This window comes from Puntigrus tetrazona, chromosome 25, assembly GCF_018831695.1.
Source record: "Puntigrus tetrazona isolate hp1 chromosome 25, ASM1883169v1, whole genome shotgun sequence".
Lineage (NCBI taxonomy): Eukaryota > Metazoa > Chordata > Actinopteri > Cypriniformes > Cyprinidae > Puntigrus > Puntigrus tetrazona.
In genome coordinates, this window is record NC_056723.1 from 17,166,482 (window position 1) to 17,192,256 (window position 25,775).

At 40.2% G+C, this 25,775-nt stretch overlaps 1 pseudogene; it reads left to right on the forward strand.

The window, feature by feature from the left end:
- Positions 1 to 649: 649 nt before the first annotated feature.
- On the forward strand, positions 650 to 24,794 carry LOC122331323 (annotated as a pseudogene).
- Positions 24,795 to 25,775: the final 981 nt, after the last annotated feature.

Genomic DNA, 25,775 nt, shown 5'->3' on the forward strand with positions numbered 1-25,775 from the left:
TTTTGCTGAAACGCCGTTGCTTGAGAAACCCGCAGGCTGTTTAGCGACGAGTGAAATTCGCGCCCTAACTTTGGCGGTTTAAACAAAACAAAAGCAACGCGTACTTTTCCAGACCTTGGCGGTGTGTTTCTGCCGTTACAAAGACAAACCCCGTGGTTCGGCGCGCCCCTCTCACTTCAGACCCGTCTTTAAAATCTACAAAATTGCTTAAAACGCGTCCACAGCGCCAGTCAGACAGCAGCCCGTTATAATGCAAATCGCCCCACTCGGGTAACCGGTCCAGGTAAGCGCACCTCGAGGTGATTGTTAACATGAATGAGGATACTTTGATAACCGCAAATCAAAGGACACCGGATCTCCCTTTAAAGACCGACAGAACTGGATGTTACTTCATAGACGATCCCGACCCGCATCGCAACTCACCTGTGGACGCAACGAGAGCCGCAAAGCAACGCGGAAAAATAAGATGATCCTCTCGGCGCTCATCTTTTAAAGGACAGCACTTCCTAATAACGGCTTTGATTTGCATTGATTGGTATTCCCAAAGAAAGGTGTCAACCGCTCGCGACCAGCCCTTCAACATAAACTCGGTGTGAAGCGGGCAGGTGTGGATGTGGGTCGGACTCTCATTCCGTCACCGACTCTTCCTTTTATTTCCGATCTATTCGCGGACAGGTGAGGTCTGCCGCTCTGCAGACAGGCGTGACTGCGTTTTCGTTTTAATTGCCTTTAATGTTCGCTCTGAAGTTCCTGATTTGTCAGTCTGAGGGGAAAGTTGTGTCTGCTTGCGCACACGCCGGTTTTCTTTAGTCTGAAGGGCTCTTCACTGAAGAGGTGTTTAGTTGGTTTGGAAGAATGGGTTTATGTGAGGTACTCTGGAGAACTTTAACTGCACTGTCTGTTCTTTGTCAACCTATTGGTGAGTAGATATCTATCTATCTATCTTTCTATCTATCTATCTATCTATCTATCTATCTATCTATCTATCTATCTGTCTATCTTCTATCTATCTATCTTCTTTCTATCTATCTATCTATCTATCTATCATCTATCTATCTGTCTATCTTCTATCTATCTATCTTCTTTCTATCTATCTATCTATCTATCTATCTATCTATCTTCTATCTATCTATCTTCTATCTATCTATCTATCTATCTATCTATCTATCTATCTATCTATCTATCTATCTATCTGCAAAAACATTTTCACTTACAAATAAATGGAGCTTTACATTGAGTTCAGTAAAATTTGTAAATAAAAATAATAAAATAGTGTTTTCTTGTAAAACTTATTGTAATATTCTTTGTTTATTTTTACTCACTCACTCTCTCTCTCTCTCTCTCTCTCTCTCTCTCTCTCTCTCTCTCTCTCTCTATATATATATATATATATATATATATATATATATATATATATATATATATATATCACATTTTGAAATGATATACTATTATTTTAATAATTTTTTCAAATTTTAATGCTGTTTTAATTGGCTGTATTTTGTGCATACAAAAAACTTTGAATACCTGAGTTATTATTGATTGAAGTGTTTTAATAAACCATTACAGTACTTCACTCAAGGTTGTTCAAAAATATTTTCCTCTTATTTTGCAATAAAAAGTGACGGCGTCTCGTTTATTTTACACCCTCACTATTCTCGTTTAGAATTTTTTGAGGGGCGTTTTATGATCACATTTTAAATTCTGGATAAATATTTTTAAGGATGTGCATGAAATAAACGAATAGGTCGTTAACTAACATTATACGATGAGTCAGATTTAATAGAGGGTTGCAAAACTCCCTTTGATCTCGAACCAAACAGGTGCCGATGCTGCTATTTCCTGGGAAGTTCAGAGGTATGATGGATGGTACAATAATTTGGCAGATCACGATCGGGGGGCTGCAGGTGAGCGGGTTCGTACTTTTTGTTAGGCTTTTTGCAAATAAAATGAAGGGAAGAAACTTCAGGGTGTCCTCCCTGCAGATGCAGCTCTGGTCCGTCTCTTTCCGGCGCAGTACGCAGATGGCGTTTATCTGCCCCGACAGGAACCGCACATGCCCAACCCCCGCCGGATAAGCAACACAGCCATGAGTGGCCAATCCGGTCTCCTGTCCTACAGAAACAGAAGCGTTCTCTCTGTGGCCTTCGGTGAGTGACGCTTTCATTTAAACAAGGCTCAACCTGTTGATTGAAGAGCCAGCCCTTTAATTGCAGTTTCGCATTTTTAATAAAGGCATCCTGGGTGTAATTTATCTTAAAGGGATAGCTCACCCAATGCATATTTTATTTATTCGTTTTCCCTCGTGCTGCTGCAGTTCTTTCTTTCGTGTATAAAAACCCCCAAAATTGCTAGTAACTCTGTTTAATTGCAACGAGTAGGGACTGGAACATTCAAGCTTCAAACCGGACGCAAAAGCACTATAAAATTAGTCTTTAAGTGAATTATTATCTTACGGGTTGAGTCAGACTTATTAATCCACCCTGATTCTCCTAAGACTGTTTAGTGCGGTACAAGAGAGGAGTAGTGATGTCTAGTTAAGGAGTCGTTCTTCCTTTTAAATTAGATTAAATTAGATTAGATAAACCTCTATTCGTCCAACAATGGGGAAATTTCCATGTTACTGCATTGAAGAGCAAATAAGCAAAGACTAAAGTCAGATATTTCAGTGAAATGTCATGAAAATGATTCATTCACAAAATGGCCTGTCGATTGGAATAGCACTCATTTCATGAATATGATTGAGGAAATGAGTGTTCACTCGCTTTATTTTTTCCTTTTGATTGGAATTTCGTTTGTCTCAAGCTCAACTTACTCGATTGAGCGGCTTCGCTGAATTGAATTTCAAGACATGGGGGCAGAAAATGTGTATATTTATATCATTTCATATAGCCTAGTTTGACACGGAGAGTGAAGAGTGATTTTTTTTACAGCAGCTTAGCAAACAATAAGTTAAGAGACTTACGTTTTAGACACAATAATGTTTTTTTCGATGAACAAAAACTAATTCCAAGCACAACCACAGCATTATTCTGCATCTCTGAGCAACAGAACAGTGATTCGTTTCTGAACGAATCAACCCACTGGCGGTTTTAATATCAGTATTTAAAAGAAAATGGATACTTTTAGGAAAAAATGGCTTTATAAAGATATCTAAAACCGAGGCACCGATGAAGTCAGTGGCTACCATCATTTTGAGAGTCAAAGACACAAATCAGGGAACACAAAATTAATAACCCTGTCTCTCTGTGTCACCGTAGCACTATTTTGGAGTCGATTATTGACTGAAGCCTTTATTTTTATTTTCTTTGTGTACATAAACTATTCTCGTTGCTTGGTATACTACTTTTAAGCTACCGATGGCCGATGGACTATTTTAACGATGCCTTTCATACTTTTCTGGAACTGGACTGTGTTCATTACTTGGAAGTCAATGGGACACTCACAAAACTATATTTATCCAAAATATCTAAAATTGTGCTCCGAAGACAAACAAAGCTTTTACAGTGCTTTGGATGACATGGGGGTAAGTGATTAAATGGATAGTTCACCTCAAAAAGACAATTCTGTCATTATTTACTCACCCTCGTGTTGTTCTAAAACCTGCCTTCATCTTAAGGACACAAATTAAGATATTTTTGATAAAAAATGTAGCTGAATCGTTTCAGTTGTGTTGCTATCTATGGTGGGTCAGAAAGCTCTTTGATTTAATCGAAGATAAGCGAAGGTTTTACTGGTTTCCAACTAACCCTTTTAGAGCTCTTCAGTGATATCAGTGAAGGTTTTCCTGATGTTTTTGTAAAGGATCAAGGAGAGTTTGATTCCTCACGCTCTTTATTACCGCATCAGGTTACCATGTGTGGTCTGAGATCTCAGAATCCCGAAGACCTGGTTGCCCACCTGAGTTCATGCATATTAAAGTCCCTAAAGAAGATCCGTCTTTGGCTCTAACTCTTCTCAAGCGGTCCTGCTCCAGTTCCAGAGAGCAGAGTGGGATCGAGCACAGGCAACAGTCCCAATAATCCTCGCACACAGGTGTGTATATAGAAAATGTATGTGATTTAGAACAGATCTGCTGAGTTTTTAATTTACGCATAATTCATTTCAGGTGAATCACGTGACTGCGTGGATAGACGGCAGCTCCATCTATGGGTCGTCCGGCTCGTGGTGCGATGCCTTGAGGGCATTTTCCAGAGGTCTGCTGGCGTCAGGCTCCTCGCAGGACATGCCCCGCGCAGCAGCAGCGGTTACCTGATGTGGAGCGCGCGGACCCCAGCACCAGCGCCGGCACGCAGGAGCTCTACGGTAACATACGGAGCGGCTGCTTTAAGTTGCAGTGCATTCATTCATTTATCATCACATGACCAGCAGTCACATGGATAATCAGGGTATTCATGTCTGGTAGGAATATTTTGCGATCATGCATTCTTGCAAGATCCCTAAAAAAATTATACCATGGTATCCATCAATTTTTTTAAGTACTGTAGTAACTGCAAATATTTTAACCGCTATCAATCATACATTTATATATCATTTTTCATTTAGATTCTAAATTATATGTAAAACTTTCAGCAAACACTGAGAAACTTTTATTAATTTATATCATCGTTTGATTGTTTATAAATAATGGATTTCTTAATGTATAACAATTTTTACTTTTAAACATTTGTCCATTTATTTAGTTTTGGACAAGTACATTAAACATGTATTATTAGTGTTAAGTAAATATATAGACATAAATAAATAAATAGTTTATAACGAATAGTTTAAATTTATAATAATAATAGTTGTTGTTATAATTATTATTGTCATCATCATCACTATTAGTAGCTTTAGTGTTTTTGTGTTTATTTATTTATTTATGGATGAATGTATAAATAACACATGAGTTTAAAAATTCACATAAATACAAAAGAAAATAGTTAATAAGGTAATGAATTAAACAATGATAATAATAATAATAATACCAAAAATAACAAAAACAGTAATAATATTAATAATAAATATAGTAAATTAATTCTAAAATTATAAATTGTAATAAGTTATTACATATATATATATATATATATATATATATATATATATATATATATATATATGCATACATAGAATTGGTAGTTGCAACCGTAACTAATTATCATATTTTAGCAGTCACTACGGTTATCGTGGTAAATTTTTTGTAAGGTATCTGCTAAAACCCATAACAACATGCGGCTGGTATGTTGCTGTAAAAAAAATTGCATAAAAGCAATATGAGGTATGGCACGTGAAACACTATAAATAAACCACAGCTTTTGTTTCACTCATATGCGACATAGACTGTATTTTTTAATAAATAATCTTTCATCTATATACATTAACCTTTTGTAGCAGGCTCCGTAGCTAGCAAAGAAATAAAGGAATAAAGTACAAGAGGACGTGACACCATGCAGAGTAACTTTTCACTTTGTATGCGTTTAGTACTGGTTTCGCACGCAAAGTGTTTGTGGAAATGTTGCAAGCTGTGGTTTTCAGCTGCTGCTCTTGTGTGTCCTCAGAGTTCGGGAACGCCTGGGCCAATGAGAACATCTTTACAGTCACTGAGGGAATTATTTGGTTTCGTTACCACAATTACCTGGCCTCCGAACTGCACAAGCAACACCCCTCTTGGTCAGACGAAGAGCTTTTCCAAAATGCTCGAAAGAGGGTTATTGCCACATTTCAGGTAGAGCAGATCCTCTATTACTGACTCATTCATGTAACATGTGCCAATTTAGAGAGGCGTTACGCAGTTTCCTTCACTTAACATCTCCTTTCAACGCTGCCGTTTAAATATATTTAAATCAGTCTTATTTCTGACTTGACCATCGATCTTTCGTCAGAATATAGCGTTCTATGAGTGGCTGCCGGCCTATCTGGAAACACCAGTGACTTCCTATCCAGGTGAGATGTGTGTGTGTGTGTGTGTGTGTGCATGCTGCAGTAGTCTGTGGTTTGTCTAAGTCTCAGACGACACACCTACTGACCACAGTCCGTTCACTGACCGTCTGAAGGTCAGCCATCTGTAGATGTTGCAAAGTGTCAACTGTATGCCACAAGTCCAAAAAATTTGGCTGCTAGAGATTAACCTGTGGTCTGTTAAAATCTCTCTCATGGTTTGTGTAAGACGCAGCTTGCTTGGCAGCTGACGGCATGTCGTTGGCACCTACGTCATTACAGCTTAACGGATGTCAAGTGTGTCATTTCTGCTGAGGGCAGTACAGTTCACAGAGATTAGTGAATAATAGGAGCTAATAATGGGATTTATATATTATGAGCTGGATCACACAGCAGCGTCTTCCTGCAGGTTACCAGAAATACGTCGATCCTGGGATCTCTGCTGAGTTCGAGGCCGCTGCGGTGAGGTTCGGACTGACTCTTGCACCACCGGTGTATATAAAAGGTACGCTTCTCAAACCACTTTTGTAAAAAGGCATCAGTTGAAAGAAAAGATCATTTAAATCATTGCAATGCGCTGCTATCGTGGTAACATTTAATTATATTAAAATACAATAATTTTAGACTTGCACGACCGTTTAAAGGTTGGTAGGAAGACGTTTGTGCTCACCAAGGCTATTTTTTTACATTAAAAATACAGCAAAACTTGTAAAATATTGTAAAAATAAAAATAAATAAATAAAAAAGCAGTTTTATTTGAATATAATGTAAATGTATTTTATTTCTATCATGTAAAGCTGAATTTTCAGATCAGTTGTGCCTTCATATTTTCATCTCACATCTCACTGGATTGCTTGATGAATGGAGAGAACAGCATTTATTTGAAATAGAAATGTTTTAATGCAATTTGACTGGCCAATAAAAGTAAAAGCAATTCCTTTAAATAAACGAATACATATTTGTACAATGAACAAACTGTATCTATTGGGCAAAATGTATCTAAAATTGTGCTGAACTGTGATGTTGGGGATTCAGAAACAGGACGTGTCACTACAGAAGTGCTGTGAACAATGGCCTGCGCTTATGCAACACCTTCTGGAACCGAAATGTGAGTCATGATAAACGAGGATTGGTTTGCAACAATATTATTACAAATTTAAACATGGTGGCTTTATACATTGCATATATAAATACACACACACACACACACACATATATATATATATATATATATATATATATATATATATATATATATCTACCGTTATACAATTATAATAAGAAATGAAAAAAACATTTACATGTCTATATCATCGTGTTTTAGAATCCAAACCTGGAGTCCAGTCAGGATGTAGATGAGCTAATAATGGGCATGGCTTCTCAGATCGCTGAGCGAGAGGATAACATCATTGTGGAGGACTTGAGAGGTTCGTTTTTTCTGTTGTCCATATTTAATGACAATACGAAGATCTACTGGTCACCACACATCCTCTCTATTCCTCTTCTCCATTAGACTTCATGTACGGGCCCATGCGCTTCTCACGCTCTGATGCTGTGGCTTTGACCATCCAGAGGGGGCGTGATTTTGGGCTGCCCAGTTACAACCAGATCAGAGAGAGCCTTAACATGCGACCGGTCAACAGCTGGGACGAGATCAACCCTAAACTGAATAATACACAGGTACGGCCTGATCAGTAAGAATCCCTCAATAACAAATACCCAGAACGCCCATTACCCAAACACTAAAGTCTTTTCATTGATTTTCAGTTGTTCAAGGAGCTGGCAGAGTTATATGAGAACGATACCTCCAGACTAGATCTGTTCGTGGGCGGCCTACTAGAGTCACAAGAGGGGCCAGGTCCAGTGTTTTCCACCATCATCCTGGACCAGTTCGAACGCATTAGGAACGCTGACCGCTTCTGGTTTGAGAACAAACAAAATGGGTGGGACATTTTCTTTGAATGATTACTTAAAGGGGTCACGAACTAGTGAGGTCCGCTTAAAATACTAATTTAGAGCTGCAATGCTTCTTTTGAAAATGTTTTGTCGAATAGGGCCTTGTTTGTAAACGAATCTGCGACCCGGATTTTCATAAAAAATAGATTCATCCACTCTTTCTTAACGTTGGGATTAAAAGGGAAAGCAATGCAAAGGGCGCTTTTCCACAACCTGGTCTTGCTGTCTTTAGAGCCATCTTTATCATTTGGTTTTTGTGTAAACATGTTGCGCTTGTCTCTCTTGAAAAATACATACTACATGCGTGAATAAGTGGGCGAAGCTAAACAGGCAGCGATGTAGAAGCAGGCGTTGATCTTCTTCTGAGGAGGCGGTGCTTATCACTGTTACATCGTAAAGTTACACATTCCGAACGTTGTTGTTTTGTCAGAATGCTTTCAGCCATTTTTAGTTGCTCCTTGATGTGTGAGCTGCACGATCTCCAGTGTGTGTGTGTGTGTGTGTGTGTGTGTGTGTGTGTGTGTGTGTGTGTGTGTGTGTGTTAGTAAAGCAGGGCATGGTATAGTAATAATGTCCCATTTCTTAGGGGACTACCTCTTGACACTCTGTTTCAAGGTATAAGGTGAAAGTGTAGGTGAGGGGGTATTAAACAGAAATGGGTCTAAAGTACAATGACCTCGTATGCGTCAAAAGGATTTTTGGTTTCTCAGTTTATTACTCCTTTTAAAAAAACGTCCGTATCAGTTTGTTCATATGAGCACAATAAATACTGTAATATATTTTTTCCTCTCAGGTTGTTTACTGACGAGGAGATCCAAGCCATACGTAGCACCACCTTTCATGATGTCCTTCTGGACGTCACCAGTGCAGAGGAGGGCGACATTCAAAAGAACGTGTTCTTCTGGGTGAACGGTAATGAGCTAACCACATGCAACATATTCCATGACAAAATCGTACTATAAAGCCGTCATGTGTTTACATTTATTTTGCGCAGGTGATCCCTGTCCCCAGCCTCAGCCAATCACATCCTCTGATCTTCACCCCTGTACAAAGGCGTCCTCTATGAGTTACTTTGACAACAGCAGCAAGGCTGGTTTTGGTGTAACGGTTTTAGTACTTTTCCTGTTTCCTGTTGGTCAGTGTCATTCAGAATGTTTTGTGTGTGCTGTAAAAAATGATATTTAAAGACAACTACATTTACTCTAGAATTCTAAATGTTTAAGTAATGCATTAACTATTACATGTTTGTGTGAACTCTAAAAATAGTAATATGTGTTAACATTTTAAATAGTAGTTTTGTTTTTTTAATTCTAATATAAAAAATGTGTCTGTGCTGTGTATATTTATTATGTATATATAAAGACAAACACATGCATGCATATATTTAAGAAAAATATGTTTGTTTATATATTAAATATTGTTATATATAATATAAATATATATATATATATATATATATATATATATATATATATATATATATATGTATGTATGTATATAATTTCAAAATATGTGTATTTTTATATACATAGTAATAAATAAACATAGTACACAGACATATAAACACATAATAGTATTTTTAGATAATATTTATGTATTTCCATTATTTTTACACTTTTACACTGTTTAAAAATATTTGGAATGTTATGCTGTATATTATACACATGCACACACACATACATATCTAATATGAAATTGTTTTTTTATTAATAGTATTTTTATACAGCATTAATTATAAATAATAGCATTTCTATATAACTATAATTATGTAACATTTTTCATTAAAATGACTAAATACAATCTCTTGACAGTAAGCTACATAGTAGCTTGTTTAGTCGCTTCGGTCCGACAGCCAGATACAAACGATTCCAAAAGAAGCTCAGAGGTTCCACCTCAGATAAGAAACCTGCACATGAAACTGTTGGTAAGTAATATCACATGTGCCTTACATTGGTCTGATATTCCAAAAAAGATGGCTTTTTTTCACTTCTGTCATTGCATTTTACTTTTTTGTTCAGCCAAAGAGTGGTTGGGGCACAATACAGCACCCCGACAAGTCGCACTTGCTTTCAACGAGAAGACAGTGCTCCAGACCTTTGATGAGAATGGGTCTCTTCTCAGTTCTCACAGTTTGGGCAATCAAGACCACCACAATGTGTTAATATCCAATGACCATCAGCATCGTGCTCTACTCTTGAAGATCCCCAAAGAATATGATCTGGTAAGAATTTGCTAGTGCAGTCTGTTGCCATCATTCAGCTAATGCTCACTAAGATGTTGGATTTCTGTCCAAAAGGTATTGTTATTTGAGGACGTTGGTCAGAGGTCAGAGTTCCTGGGTCACCTGCGCTCTGAGCTGGAGGGCAGAAATCAGAGTCTAACTGTGAAGGAAATGAGTGAGAAAGAGATCCTCAGAGATGCAGTGACCAGAGCACAGAGGGAAAAGATTGTGGAGACGTTCTTCAAGCATGCTTTTTCAAAGGTAAGTGTTCCTGTTGTCTCTTCTTACTGTGTGGCTACTAGGTTTAAGACGTCAAGGAGCATGTGTTTTTTGATTGCAGGTCTTGGACATTGATAAAAGTGATGCAGGAGACCTGAGCAAAAGAACCAGAGAAGCTTTACAGTGTGAGCTCACACGAGTTGAATTCGCCAGCGTGCTTGGTCTGAAGCCTGACTCGCTCTTTGTAGAGTCCATGTTCACACTGGCTGACAAGGACGGTAACGGATACCTTTCGTTTCAGGAGTTCCTCGAAGTTATTGTCATTTTCATGACAGGTGAGGTTGTTCAAATCTTTTGATTTGTAGTGCATTGTTTCGTTATATTTTGTTACAATATCATCATTTACAAATACTGCGAAGTTAGTGTTAAATGCGATGTTACAATGCTACAAAGTTACCTTGTTGTCACCTTGTTAGTGATGTTACAATGTAACAGTATTACAATGCTACAAAGTTACCTTTTTATGTCATTAGGATATTTTACGCGTTTACAGTGTTACAATGTTAGGAAATTACTATACTACAAATTGACATTGTTACAATTTTACAATAGCCTTGTTCAGACTGACAGTCCAAAAATAACTGTATTTGAATTGTATTCCTGGAAATCAAAAGCAAAAACATTGCCATAGAAACCAACGAACATTCCATAAAACTGAGTGCTTCTGAACGCATAAATCAGATAAAAACAGTTGCAATAAACTGTGTGGACACAGTCATTTATTCAAATCAGATTCCATTTGGATATGCCCTTTTGGCAGTCAGTCCGAACAAAGCTAATGTTAGTGTTAGAATGTTACAGTTTTACAATATTACAATGCTACTTCGTTACATTATTAGGATGTTACACTTTTAGAGTTTTACAGTTACAACATTACAATGTCACAATACTATGTAGCGATATTACAGTTTTACATTTTACAGTGTTTATGATGTTACAATGTTACACAAGTTACAGTGCTACATGACAGATTTTCAATGTTATAGTGCTATGATGTTACAACATTACAATATTGTAATGTTACAAAATCACCTTGCTGTGTTGTTAGGATGTTCCACTTCCGCTGCATTAAAATGTTGTTATGTTAGAATGTTACCGTTTTACAGTGTTATGGTTTAACTGCGCTGTGTTGCTAAGAGTGTTACAGTGTTTGCTGTTTTTGGATTTCAAACCCAGGTACACCCGAGGACAAGTCTAGGCTTCTGTTTTCAATGCATGACGTCAAAGAAGATGGCTTCTTGTCCAAGGAAGAGTTCACTTCCTTACTCTGGTCTGTTCTGATGTTTGTTTTCGAGTCTTGTCGAGAACAAAAGTGGTTTTTTTTGCAAAGATTTTTTGAAAATAACCTGAAATTTGAGATTCAGATTATAGTTTTACACGTCAGTAAATCCTCTGAAGGATTTCTTCTAGTCGGTTTTGTCTTTTGCAGGTCTTTTATTGATATCTCTGGAAGTGCTTTATCTAAGAGTCAGGCTGATGATGGTATAGCAGCTATGCTTCAGGCAGCAGGTCTTCACAACAAAGATTCCTTCTCCTGGGAGGACTTTCACTTTCTGCTGCGAGACCATTCAGCTCAGCTCAATATTAAAGGTTAAGATGCATTTTCCTTACGGCCCATATGTCATATTTCTTTGTTCAACACAGAGGCATTTTACTGTTCGTTGTGTATTGCCAGGCATGGAAGTACTTAGTAAGAAAAAACTATCCAGACAACAGCGAGTATCTTTCATTAAGAAAAACAGGTAAAGAAAATTTGAACATGAAACATATTCAAAACAAGTACACAGTAATAACAGTTTTTATTTCCTTTGTAGTTCTTCAGCAGTGGAAGAGCTTACTCAAAGGCCTGAGGGGGAGCAAGACCAGGAACTTCGTCAAAGACAGATCAAGAAGTGAGACGTTAACGTATAATATCTCTGCCGTGGTAATTTTAGAGCATGTGCTGCATTATGTAACTTGTTCTGACATGTGTATAGTCATTAGGAGCTCAGCTAGGTGTTAGATTTAATCCTTTGTGAAACCCGTCATCTGTTGGCTATTAAGAAATGTGGCAATCAGTATTTGTGGGAAGTGATGCCATTCTGTGACGTAATATTGGTCAGGTTTCGCTTTGAAAGTCATAATCTTCAGTTACAGGCTAATCCAGTAGCTGAAATAACTTGATTTTTCACATATTATGGAGACAATGTGAGTGGAGATGACCTGCACAATAGTCACCACAATTTTTAGCTGTAGGCGTTTGGGAGGATGTTACTATGCAATTGCAGATAGTTAACTAACGAAAAAGGCAAGCAGACTAATAACTAAGACGTTGTATATCACAGAAGGTCATTGCTGAAAGGGCCAGCTGTTCACAGAGTGCTGTATCAAAGCATATTAAATACAAAATTGACTGGAATATAGAAATAGAGTAGGAAAAGGTTCACAAGCAACAGGGATGACTGCAGTACTGTCAAGAAAAGTTGAGCAGACACTCAGAGAGCTTCACACGGAGTGGACTGAAGCTGGATTCAGTGCATCGAGAGTCTTCAGGAAAAGAGCTACCAGGCGTCATCTTACCTAGGAGCAAAATCACTGCATTTTATTTGGAAATCAAGATATAAAATCAGGAGGAAGACTGCAGAGGCACAGAACCCAAGATGCTTGAATCCAGTGTGAAGTTTCTGAAGTCAGAGTCTTCTGGTGTTTGTCCATTGTGTTTTATCAAGTCCAAAGTCAATGCAGCCGTCTATCAGCTGATTTTGGAGCACTTTATGCTTCCATCTGCCATCAAGTTTTATGGAGAAACTGACGTCCTTCCAGCAGGACTTTAGCACCTGCTCACAGTGACCAGACCGCTGCAAGTGCTCCACCAACCATGATATTACTGTGCTTGACCGGCCAGACAACACACCTGACCCGAACCCCGCTTTGTGATCTACGGATATTTCCAAGAGCAAGATGAGAAACAGTAAATCCAGCACTACAGAGAAGCTGACACAGACTGATCTCTTCCTTTCACTCCTCACGATGCTGGAGTTTGTGCTGAAGACATAATGAGTGCAGAAAGATTATGGTTTCTCTCTGGCTGTTAGTTAGCTGTTTTTCTATCTAGTTCTTTAGTCACCCGTCAGCTTTTTACTTATTTAGTAGTCAATTAGTTATATAACTGTCTTTCTGTGTTGTAGTTATTTATCTTCCTGTCAATTTATCTAATTAGTTATATAACTCAGTGTCTTTCTGTCTAGTTATTTATTTTTTCAGTTGTCTGACTGTCTAAATATTTAGAGATTTTTAGCTTGTCTTTCTATCTGGTTTAGTTATCAACCTCTTTGTGTAATTGGTTATGTATCTGCCTGAAATTAACCATCTGGCTGTCTATCCAATTAGTTACAGTAGTTATAAGACATCTATGTAGATAGGAAGACTAACTAGATAGATAAATGTAGGTAGGCAGACAGATACATAAAAAATTGTGACAGTCACCTAAATCAGAGCGGACTGAAAGACTCTGAAGGACAGCGACAGTGTAGCGTTTTGAAACCCAACCCAAGATTAAGCAATAAAGGTGTGTTGTATTTGTCAATCCATGCTGTTTCAAACCTAATACAATTCATTTTCCTTGTTAGAATTGATGCAAGCAACCCAAAGGTGTATGTGAGGCCTCAGAGAGAACTCTACAACAGAAAGCCAGTGCAGCAATGGATCCAGCAGTTCAAACGCTTCATAGAAAACTACAGAAGGCATATCATTTGCATACTCATCATGTAATGGATCACAGTTGGACTAGCACTGGAAAGATGCTACTGTAAGTCTCCCTTTATATTCTCTCTTTTATATCACTGAATGTTGAATTATACATATTGAAGCCCTAACATTATTTATTTTGATCGTGTTGAACCTTTCCTAATTTGTGCCACTGGAGATCCGCACTAACGTTTGCAAACCAATAGCAATGTTTGTAGATTATGGTTTACAGGCCCACGCCAGCGGCATCCCAGAGTCCTCAATGGTGGGTGTGCTCGTGTCTCGGTCCTGCGGCCGCCATCTCTTTCCTGTTTCCCTACATGCTCCTCACTGTGTGCCGTAACCTGATAACCATGTGCAGGGAGACTTTTCTTAACAGATACATCCCATTCGACGCGGCCATCGACCTTCACCGTCACATGGCTATAGCTGCTGTGGTCCTCTCAGGTCAGAAGAGAAAAGTTCCCTTTACGTGCATCATTTAATATTTAAACTTCTTTAAGTGCCCTTTCAAATGAATTTCACCACAGATATGATTCAGCAGAAGTCACATAACTATAATTAGGATTTAACTCTTTGTGTGTCACGACATATTTTTGCAGTTTACAGCATAAGTGAATCACAATTCGTGCATTTAATTACCAAGGTTCAAAGTTCCATTAGATAATGTAACATTTCCTCAAAGTGATGTACCATACGTCAGTTATCTTAAAGGCGTCATATGATGCGATTTCAGTGTTACAAGCTGTTGCAAAGCTACAGTTACAAAGACTAAAATTTAAAAACCAAAGAAATATTTTATAACACTGTCAAAATTAGTTAATTAATGTTGCAGAGAACTACTTTCTTTGTGCTTCCAAAAGAAGACATAACTATAAATCAGTGGTTAAGTTGTATTTGCAACTGTTCCAGAATATTAAATAATATTAGAGTGTGTTCAGCGCATTTACGGAGAAATGATTCCTAAAACCTGCAGAGCGGCTGACTGTGCACAGAGACTATAAAGTGAGGAAATTCTACCTCTGCAAGGACAGTCTGCCGCTTCTGACTCACAACTTTTAATAAGTTATGTCTTCTTATTTGTATTTGTACTTAAAATAACCTACTACTTACTCACTAAACGTGAGTTTTCAGCAGTGAAGGCTAGTGCTTGTTATTTGTCGTTTCTCTGTTTAAAAATGCAGACTTTTGTAATGTTTACAATGCATAAAAAGACAGTACTAAGTCATTAAAATCAGTAATTATGTCCCTACTGAACGCAACAAATGGCTCATTTTTATTTTATTGTTTTTGTGCCATAGCGCTGGGACACAACACCATGTTATAGTAAGCGCCGTAACATTTCCGCCATGCTTGCGGTATTCGGCCAATCACAATGCACTATTACTTAAACCCGCAATAACATGTTGCATTACACCAAATACACAAAATAATGTTCTTTTTAGCAACACCATATAACCCCTTTAATACATGTGATCATATAATATTTTCTTTATTTTTATTTAATGTTTTTTTTTTTGTGCCAGTTGTTCACAGTTTGGGTCATTTGGTCAACGTTTACATTTTCTGCATCAGTGACCTCAGCATTCTTTCCTGCCTGTTTCCTAGAGTGTTCTCCAACAATGGGTAATTCATGTTCAGCTTCATTGATATAAAGGTTTTAGTTTACATTTTTTAAATATTACTACTGATTTAGGTTGTTCTGAGAACATTCAAAAGTAATGTTCCAATAATGTTTGATTAAATAGAATGTTCTCTGGAATGTTAGCATGGAAAAGGGATCTTTCAATATTCTTAGAACATATTTATCTTTGGGAAACTGGGAGCCGTGCCCAAAATTCTGTGTGTCGTTGATTTTCAGGTCTGAGCTTCCAATGAAATGGACCTTCTGGTTTTTCAAGACAGTTCCTGGTATAGCTGCGCATTCAATGTTGTTTTCAAATATACACTATTAAATTTATAGAGACAGCTCATTATTTTTTAGATGTCTATTTATCGTGAACACGGTTTTGTTTTTCTTTCAGGTCTCACTGGGGTTCTTTTGCTGTTGATTTTCGCCTTTATGTACGTCTTCGCCGCACTATTTCAGACGTATCAGCTTTAGAGGATTCTGGATCACACACCATCTATATGTGCTCGTCTATGTCCTGGTAAAGAAAAAAACACCTATCTATTTATGAGATTTAATAGAGTGTTAGATCTTCAGTATTGTGTGCTAAGAAAAATAGTTGAAATATAGTTGACACAGGAACTGTGAACACTCTTTTCTCTCTCATCCGATTTGGCAGACTGTGATCCACGGCAGCTACGCCCTCCTCCAGGAGCCCCGCTTCCACATCTACCTGATCCCCCCTGGCCTCCTCTTCCTCCTGGACAAGCTCATCAGCCTCAACCGGAAGAAGGTGGAGATCCCAGTGGTGAAAGTCGAGCTGCTGCCATCAGGTAGCCAATACACTCAGCAGTTCCAGCACAAAGCTCTTTTATCTCAGAGTCTCCAAGGGCCCGAGCACATAGCGCTTTGTAATTGCTCTGGCTGTGAAATCATACGGCATCTCAGAACAGGAAACCTTGAGTCAAATTCAGGACTCATTTTATTGGTTTTACACAACATGATTTTAAATATTTTGACAATATGTTTAAAATCACCAGTTGTGTAGCACTTCATTTCATTTCATTTCTAGTCCACTTTAGACATTCTACTAGCTATAACTTTGCAACTATGTCAACTAGCATTTGTAAGTTTCCCATTCAGACACAAAAGTTATGGGAGGAGAGTACTGAAATTACAAAACACGTATTTTCACTGGTATTTGCGCCATTATTTAATGCCCCAAAAAAACATGACTTAAACTGTTTTGCACTGGAAATGCCTGCAATTACTGTACAGAAAATGTGTTTTTTTTTTACATATGTTCATTTATTTTGAATGCCAGGAGAACACATTTTGTTTGCATTTCTTATCGTTTGCCAAGCCATATAAACTTCATGCAAACCTTAATTTTCTTGGAATTGTGCTCTCACACTAGGTTGCCCTGTTTAATAAACTGTTAATAGAAAACTGTAATAAATGACATTGTTTTTTTATTAATATTTGGAAACTTTAAAAATAATTAATAACAACAACGCTAAGTGTTATGTTTTTGACATGTTGTCACATTAAAAGTGAAATGAATAAGTTTTTGAAAAGCAACAGATATTTTCTTATAAATTTAAAAGTAATGTAATTACTTAGAAAAAGTAATCTGATTACATAATGTGTGTTAGTTACACTGACTATAAGTAACTTTGCTTGTACATGTGAACTGAAACTAATGTGAAAATTAACAGTCTACTGAAACTCAAATGAAAGTTGACACGTGCTGGCAAAGTTATGTAAGGTAACTAGAATTTCTGAAGTAGCACTGATAACAAGCACTGATAACTGTAATGAATAATCAAAGACGGTTGGATCCATGTGCGACAGGGTTTAATCGTGGTCAGGCAAGCAGGGTCAAAACAGGAGTAAGCAGAGCAATACAGGAGATCCAGGAGACAAAACGGTAACAGGCAATAGGTCGGTAGGCAGGCAGAGAACAATCACAGAAACAAACACGGTCAGGGTCGGCAACAGATAATCAAAACAAGAGTAAACGCTCGGAATTGCTGTATAAACAAACAAGACTTCGCAAAGAGTGATCGTAGGGAAGTTCCTTATAAAGGCTGAGTCTAATGAGTAACACCTGGTGGCTCTAATCAGCCCAAGGCACGGGGTTGTGGGAAATTGAGTCTTTGGTGATCAGTATTCCGTGAGAGCTCTCCGTGGTGGTCGGAGAGAGCCACAGAGGTGCTGTTCGTGACAGAGCCCCCCCCCTGCGAGCGGCTCCGGAAGCGAGGAGTAATTCGACGCCGAGGTCTTCCACGGGGTCTGGGAGCAGGTTTGTCGGGATGGTCATGGTGAAAGGTGGCAGTGAGTGCGGGATCGAGAATGTCTCGGCAGGTATCCAAGACCTCTCCTCGGGTCCATAGCCTTCCCAGTCAATGAGGTATTGTAATTCCTGCCTCGGCGTCGTGAATCCAGGATTTCACGAACCTGGTAGGCCTCCTCGCCGATGATTAAGGGAGGGGTGTCGCTGGCAGCGACCTCCTCCTGGTCCCTCTCTCCCGGGCCACCGGCGGGTTTGAGCAATGAGACATGAAAAGTAGAAGCGATGCGGTAATTAGCAGGAGATCGAGACGGTAAGAAACAGGCGTGACTTGCGAAATGATTTTGAAGGACCCACGTACCTTGGACTTAATTTCTTGCATGGTAGCCGGAGGCGGAGGTCTCGGGTTGATAGCCAAACCCAGTCACCAGGTGAGTACTCTGGTGCATCTCGCGATGACGATCTGCCTGAGCTTGGAACCTTCTGACTGCTCCTCTGAGATGGGCATGAGCGAGTTCCAGACCTCCTCACTCCTTTGTAGCCATGAGTTGACTGCGGGCAGTGCGGAGGGTTCTCCAGACCAGGGGAATAATGGAGGTTGAAAGCCCAGAACGCATTGAAAGGGAGTTAGGCCAGTGGATGGTTTCCTTAAGGAGTTCTGTGCATACTCAGCCCAGACCAAATAACGACTCCAGTCCTGTTGGTTGTTGTGACAGTAACTCCGGAGAAATTGTGACAGTTCTTGGTTCTGACGCTCGCTTGACCATTGGATTGAGGGTGATATCCTGAGGTTAGACTTATGTTAATGTTAAGTTGTGAACAGAAGGCTTGCCAGACTCGAGAGGTGAACTGTGGACCGCGATCAGACACAATGTCTTCGGGTAGGCCATAGAAGCGGAATACCTGTTGCAAAAGTACTTCGGCGGTCTCCCAGGCTGTGGGTAGTTTAGGCAAAGGTATGAACCTGCATGATTTGGAGAACCGGTCCACGACCGTGAGTACCGTGGTAAAGGAGTTGGAGGCTGGTAGATCGGTTACAAAATCTATGGCAATGTGAGACCATGGTCTTTCTGGTATGGGTAGTGGTTGGTGAAGGAGTCCTGCTGGGCGTTGATGGGAGGTCTTTGTGATGTTGCAATGTCTCACACTGTTGAACGGCGTGGATGGTGTCTGAGCGAATGGTTGGCCACCAGAAACGATTGTTGACTAATTGGAGGGTGGCTGTGATACCTGGATGACCGGCGCTGGGGGTATCATGAACCCAATGCAGAACTCTTTGCCGTAATGTTTGAGGCACGTACGTTCGATTGGGAGGGCATGTTGGTGGGACTGGTTCGGAAAGTTGGGCCTCTGTGATCTCGGTCATGATATCCCACTGGACTGGAGCAACAATGCGGGCTGACGGTAGGATGGGTTCGTGAGAGAATTCCTGAGGGATGCTCTCAAACTGCCTGGATAAGGCATCCGCTTTAGTGTTCTTTGACCCTGGGCGATAAGTGACTTTAAAATCAAATCTGGAGAAAAACAGCGACCATCTGGCTTGTCGTGAATTCAGACGTTTGGCAGACTGAATGTACTCCAGGTTTCTGTGATCGGTCAAAATGGTGAACGGTACTTTAGCCCCTCCAGCCAATGCCGCCACTCCTCGAGAGCTGACTTCATTGCAAGAAGTTCTCTGTCCCCACATCATAGTTACGCTCAGCAGAGTTAAGCTACGGGAGAAGTAGGCACATGGAAAGAGTTTTGCTGGCTGTCCGTGGCGCTATGATAATATTGCTCCAATACCAACGTTAGAAGCATCGACTTCCACAATAAACTCTCGATCAGGGTCTGGGTGATGGAGTATCGGGGCAGACGTGAATTTTCTCTTGAGTGAGTCAAATGCCTGGATGCTGTCAGGTGACCAAGAAAGACGATGAGAATTCTTTTGACTAGCGTGGTGAGAGGTGCGGCTACAGTACTGAAATTACGGATGAATCTCCGATAAAAATTAGAGAAGCCCAGAAATCGTTGCAATTCCTTGACTGTGGAGGGGCGCGGCCACTCTACGACTGCCTTGACCTTGTGCTCGTCCATCGTTACCCCCTCAGAACTGATGATATAGCCCAGGTAGGCCACTTGAGTCTTATGAAACTCACATTTCTGGAGCTTGGCGCACAATTGATTCTCTATCAAGCGCTGGAGGACTGTCCTTACGTGAGAGACATGAGCATCAAGGCTGTCGGAATAGACGAGAATGTCATCCATGTAGACGATTATAAATTGGTTTAGCATGTCTCTAAACACCTCATTCACGAAGGCCTGGAAGACAGATGGACTGTTCGCGAGCCCAAACGGCATAACAAGATATTCGTAGTGCCCGGAAGTCGTGGAGAAAGCTGTTTTCCATTCATCTCCTCTCTGATACGGATCAAGTTATAGGCGTTACGAAGATCTAACTTGGTGAAGAACTTGGCTCTGCGGAGTTGTTCCAGAGAGGCTGGTACTAGTGGCAGTGGGTAGCGGTATTTAATCGTGACCTCGTTCAGACCGCGATAATCAATGCAGGGCCGCAGGCTACCATCCTTTTTCTTAACAAAGAAGAACCCGGCTGATGCTGGGGAAGTAGAGGGACGGATGAATCCCTTGGCAAGTTCTTCCTCTATGTATGATTTCATTGCCTCCGATTCGGGTTGAGATAGGGGAAAGACACGACCGCGTTGAGGAACGCGACCAGGCATGAGATCAATGGCACAATCATTCGGGCGGTGAGGTGGTAATTGGGTTGCACCTTTTTCACTAAAAGCTAAGGCTAAGTCTTGGTATTCAACAGGGAGTTCGAGGGACAGAGACCTTTTCTTCAGCGGGAGTGTTTTAGTAGGTAAGTGGTGCGTGGGAGTACTCAGACAGCGTTTATGCAGTCAGTTGACCAATGTGTTATTTGGCGATCGGTCCAGGATATAGTGGGGTTGTGAGTCTCAAGCCAGGGTAGACCAAGGATGAGGTGGTGTTTGGGAGAGTGGATCACAAAGAGGCGTATAGATTCCGAGTGAAGAGGGCTAGTTTGCAGTGTTAGGGGTTGAGTGACTGATGAAATAGTTCCTGATCCGATTGGCCGTCCATCTACCGCCGCCACGGCTACATGTGGTTCACATGGAATGAGAGGGATTCTGTTGGATTCCGCAAAGGCTTTATCGATAAAATTACCCGCCGCTCCTGAATCAACGAGGGCTGTAGCAGTAATCCATGTCGACTTCACTTTCAACTGAACGTTGATTTCGAAAGAATCAGAATGAGTTGGGGGTCTCACTAACGCAGGTCGCTGGCGCTGGGGACGTGTAGGACAGTAAACCTCGAAAGTGCCCGGCTTGACCACAGTAGAGACATAACCGTTCGCGTACTCTTCTCTCTCGCTCCTCTGAGTCTAAATGGGTTGAGCTGATCTGCATGGGCTCAGGTGACGGTGAACGAACAGGGTTTTGAAAAGAGGGGATCACATACTTGCCGCGCGTGCTCTGAGAATATTATCCAACTTGATAGTGATTTCCGCGACTTCTTCTAGCGATCTGCCCTCATCGCGACAAGCCAGTTCCGCCTGGAGTTCGGTGTTTAAACCCCTTCGATACATCACCTTGAGTGGCGATTCTCCCCAACCTGATTGGGCGGCAAGCGCATAAAAGGTTAGCGTGTAATCGGCAGCAGTGTTGGTACCTTGTGATATGGTGAGCAGCTGGTCTCCGGTTCTTTCCCTCCGGCTACATGTTCGAAAACCTCCTGAATTCGCGCATGAAATCATTATAAGAGGGGAAAGACATACGGCGCGCCTCCCAAGTGGCTGTGGCCCATTCGAGCGCTCTCCCGGTGAGCAGGGAACAGATCAGAGCAACCTTGCTGTCTTCGGTGGGGTATAAACTGGGTTGCTGGGTAATGAACAAGGAACATTGCAATAAAAAACCCTTACATTTGGAGGATGACCCGTCGAATTTGTCGGGCAAACTGAGATGCGGATCAGGGGTTAGGTTGAGGCGGCATCAAGGTTGGTTGAGCGGGTTGAGCAGGTGGGGCGGTGTGCTGGGTTGGATAAGCGGCAGCAAGGGTTAACGCTTGGATCGACCTCACCAGCTCTTCAGTCAACGTGGTGAGCTTATGCAGCTGTTGCTGATGTGTGGCGCAGGATGGTAGCTTGGGACGAGACTTCTGACTTCAGATGAAACATTTCCGCTGGATCCGTTTGTGGCGAAGTCTTCTGTAATGAATAATCAAAGACGGTTGGATCCATGTGCGACAGGGTTTAATCGTGGTCAGGCAAGCAGGGTCAAAACAGGAGTAAGCAGAGCAATACAGGAGATCCAGGAGACAAAACGGTAACAGGCAATAGGTCGGTAGGCAGGCAGAGAACAATCACAGAAACAAACACGGTCAGGGTCGGCAACAGATAATCAAAACAAGAGTAAACGCCGGAATTGCTGTATAAACAAACAAGACTTCGCAAAGAGTGATCGTAGGGAAGTTCCTTATAAAGGCTGAGTCTAATGAGTAACACCTGGTGGCTCTAATCAGCCCAAGGCACGGGGTTGTGGGAAATTGAGTCTTTGGTGATCAGTATTCGGTGAGAGCTCCTCCGGTGGTGGTCGGAGAGAGCCACAGAGGTGCTGTTCGTGACAATAACAGACCTGATTCTCTGATCCTGTTTCTTTGAACTACCAGGTGTAACTTACCTGCAGTTTAAGCGTCCGCAAGGTTTTGTCTACCGCTCGGGACAGTGGGTACGTATTGCATGCCTGGCGCTGGGCACAGATGAGTACCATCCTTTCACCCTGACCTCCGCACCGCATGAGGAGACCCTCAGCCTTCATATCCGTGCAGTGGGACCCTGGACCAGCAAACTGAGAGAGGCCTACACCCCTGAGAATCTCCAGGAGTTTGGAGGATATCCAAAGGCAAGGATACCCAGTTTGTCTTTGGTTCATATAGATGTAGATAAACCTTAATGCATTAGATTATTCCAATATATATGAGATGTACCGATATTACATTCACGACACCGATAACCGATATTTATGATAACCGATATTTACCGATGACCATACTGTACAGGGAACCCCCTGATGTGGTAGATGTTGATATTAATGGCTGTATCTCCACAGCTGTATCTGGATGGGCCGTTCGGGGAGGGTCATCAGGAGTGGACAGACTATGGGGTGTCAGTGTTGGTGGGTGCTGGGATCGGAGTCACACCCTTCGCTTCCATCCTAAAAGACCTGGTGTTCAAATCGTCAGTCAAGTTCAAATTTCACTGCAAAAAAGTACGCAACAACGTGCCGGTTTCCGTTGTCTTGCAATAAATGATTATGTTTTTAACGGCTCTTAACACGGTGGCTCTAGGTGTACTTCATGTGGGTGACACGGACACAGCGTCCAGTTCGAGTGGGTGTCTGACATCATAAGGAGGTGGAGGACATGGACGCTCAGGAGCTGGTGTCTGTGCACATCTACATCACACAGCTCACGAGAAATTCGATCTCCGCACCACCATGCTGGTAAGTCCATTGTTTATTTGAGAGTGATGAGTTTTTTATTGGTTTCTTGGTTACTGTAAGTTCCACCGAAGTACTGTGACGTAATTAAAAGCAGGTCAACTGATATGAAGTTGTGGTCGGGTCTACAAACATCTCTTTCTCTTTCCCAAGTATGTCTGCGAGCGGCACTTTCAGAAGGTGTGGAACAGGAGTCTGTTCACCGGCTTGCGCTCCGTCACACACTTCGCCGCCCACCCTTTTGGCTTTTCTCAGTTCGCTACAGGAAGTTCATCCAGAGGTCAGAAGTCAATAATTGGAGCCACTGGAGCTTTACTGTTAAACTCCAACAAGGACAATAGCTACAATGATTACGTTTTTAATAATCGCTTTAGTATTATAGTTATTATTGTAGTTATTGTTATATTTCTTATTAAATGTATCTTTATGAGTACAGTTATCCTTATATTTATCACTTATCTTTTTTTTGTTTTGGTTACCATTGTAGTTATTGTTGTACTTATGGTTGTCGTTAAAGTTATATTTTAAAATTCTGGGCTGAAAACGAAAATTCTGGATGTCATAGGCTGAAAACCAAAATCAAACGTAAAAGGCTTTGTAATTATTATTTTATTGAATAATAATAAGGTGCGACCTGTCCTTGTCGTTGCGTGGTTTGACGTGATTTTAAATTAATTTTCGACACCTGAAATTTTGCTGCATCTCTTGTTGTTATTATTGTTCAAGTTACCTTTATCGTTACCCTTTTAGATAGAGCTATCTTTACAGTTGTAGGGCATGTACTGTTGCATTTTTTTCAGTCTTCGTGTATTACTAAATATCTGTGATTCATCTTGTGAAAGGAGTAAATTTAAGTCGAAGTCATTTTAATTAGATCATTGTGACAGTGAATGGTCTTTTCTTTGTTAAAGGTGGAGAAGATCGGCGTGTTTAGCTGTGGTCCTCCCGGTCTGACCAAGAACGTTGAGAAGGCCTGCCAGCAAATGAACAAACGCGACCAGGCACATTTTGTTCACCACTATGAGAATTTCTAGAAACACTTAACAACAAATCACTGAATCGTCGTTATTCGCCATTATTCACGAGTTGCCGTTATTAGCTTTTAAAGTGGAGGTTGTATGAAATTTTGTGCTAAATTAAAAACTAAACACATTAGGAGTTACTTTAGTGCAAAGATACCGATTAATGCTTTTAGAGTTATTCTAAATGAATCATTTTTAGTGTGTTTTTAGTTCCTATACACTTTTCTGTGTTTCTCTCTTTGATCTGTATGAAGTACTAAATGATCTACACTGTATGTAACAAATGATGAATAAAACAAGTGTTATTACATTTCTTCTGTAATTGTCATTTGTTTATGTCACTAAAAGCATCAGATTTTTTGATCGAACTTGATTATTTTGATGATGCCTCTTATTAATTTAACAGCTGCATGTCAGTATGATAATAGTTTTCCATCAAAACATCTTTCAACGCGGATACCCACTGCTTATCTCAGTACCATGCAATAAACGCGGCGGTAATTGGAACGTGAACGCGATTTCCTGTTAAGATCTGGCAACCCTTCGTAAAAACACGTGATTTCCTGCTTCATGCATACACACTAATACTAAATATACAACTATATTGAAAAACAAATGTATTTTTAACTTTATATTCTGTCATACATTCTTTTTTGTTTTGTTTTGGACGCGATGAAGTTTGAATTTTGGTTTTGTTTGTATTTAAACGAGCCCTTTTTCCGCTTGCAGAAGGCCGAAACGCAACTATCCTTTTCAGTTTCACTTTCTGGTGGTTTTTCCCTTCTCCGCTTCGAGGTGTTTGTATCGTTCAAAAGCCACTTTCGTTATCTTCTCCAAACGATAAAGTGCTGTAATAAACAGGTCAGAATCACTGCCCCAGATTTCATAATGTTTCAGCTCACCAATCATAATACAGTAAAAGCATGCTTACAATACATTTAGATTTTTGCTGATTTATTTCAGGCTCATTTTAATTCACTAAAAATATTTTTTATTGTTTTAGTTTACAATAAATACACTGTTCTGATATATGTGCGAATTATATCATATTAAAAGGAATATCAGGATAATAGCCTAATATATTAATATCTTTTTCCGTTGCAGATGAAAACGGTTGAGAAGTGTGATTAAAGAATAAAATTTTTAACTGTTTTCACAGCCGTATAATGACTTTTCACAATTATTCAGATATGACAGGCTTGGCAGAAATATTATCAGATTAAAGATATTATTTCTA